The 1,256-nt window shown below is 39.0% G+C and overlaps 1 non-coding gene across 1 annotated transcript; it reads left to right on the top strand.

The window, feature by feature from the left end:
* The first annotated feature begins 373 nt into the window (after positions 1–373).
* On the top strand, positions 374–480 carry LOC135151854 (small nucleolar RNA R71). The gene has a single exon (XR_010290762.1). It is a non-coding gene; the product is annotated as a small nucleolar RNA R71 (small nucleolar RNA).
* The last annotated feature ends 776 nt before the right edge of the window (positions 481–1,256 follow it).

Below are 1,256 nucleotides of genomic sequence, written 5' to 3'. Positions count from 1 at the left end.
ACAACTATCATAAGTATGAGCCTCACCGCAAAATACACAAGAAACATTCTTGGTTTGATTAATCTGTGAACTGAGGGATTGCTCCTTAGATTGATTACTGCCCATGCTCAGATTCTTGAGCATATGCTCCATAGATGCTAGTTGAGCCTTCATCGAAGTTATAGAGTCCACATCATAGATTCCAGCTACCTTTTTACCTGTTTGAGCTCTAGAAGATGACCACTGATAGTTGTTGGTAGCAATTGTCTCAAGAATTTCATAAGCCTGATTATAGGACTTAGAGAGAAGAGCCCCATTTGCTGATGCATCCACCACCATCTTTGTTTGAGCATTGAGACCATTATAAAAAGTCTCCATCTGAATGCAATGAAGAATACCATGATGAGGACATTTTCTAAGTAATTCTTTAAATCTCTCCCATGCATCATACAAAGATTCATCATCCTGCTGTTGAAAAGAATTGATCTCATTCCGGAGCTTTGCATTCATATTGGGAGGAAAATACTTGCTCAAGAACTTTTCTGTCAAATCATTCCATGTTGTGACTGATCCTGCCGGTAAAGAATTTAGCCAGGTTCTAGCTCTATCTCGCACAGAATAAGGGAATAATTTCAAGCGCAAAGCATCTTCAGGTACTCCTTGAAATTTGAAAGAATCACTGATCTCCATGAATAGACGAAGATGAAGGTGAGGATCCTCGGTAGGCATCCCACTGAATTGACCAATAGTCTGAAGCATTTGGAACATGACCGGCTTCAACTCAAACTGTGTTGCTTGAATATTGGGTCTTATGATCCCCGAATTTAAATCTTCGAAACGGGGTGCCGCATATTGCCGAATAGCACGATCTTTATCATCCACAATAAATGCACCCGCTGGAATGTCTCCATTATTAACGTTGTCATCCATAGCTACTAGTGTTTGCTTGATCTTGCGTTGTGCTTTTCTTCTTCTATTGAATGTTCGCTCAATTTCAGGATCAAAATCAAATACCACTGGGTGTCTTTCGCTCATGCACAAAGAGACCTGATGAACACAAAAAAATTTACTCCCGTTAGAACAGAAGTAACAAAATACTAAACTGTAAGAATATCAAATTCGCAATTAATAACTGAAATAGTCCCCGGCAGCGGCGCCAAAAACTTGTTGCGTAAAATACTAATGTGCAAGTGTACACAATCGCAAACAAGTAATATAGTAATAAATACCAGATATCGTTCCTCAAGGACTATGTAAACGTATCAATCACGAATAAT

This window comes from Daucus carota, chromosome 3 (genome assembly GCF_001625215.2).
Source record: "Daucus carota subsp. sativus chromosome 3, DH1 v3.0, whole genome shotgun sequence".
Lineage (NCBI taxonomy): Eukaryota > Viridiplantae > Streptophyta > Magnoliopsida > Apiales > Apiaceae > Daucus > Daucus carota.
The sequence above is the reverse complement of the archived record's forward strand: the minus strand, read 5'-3'. Positions and strand labels throughout refer to the sequence as shown.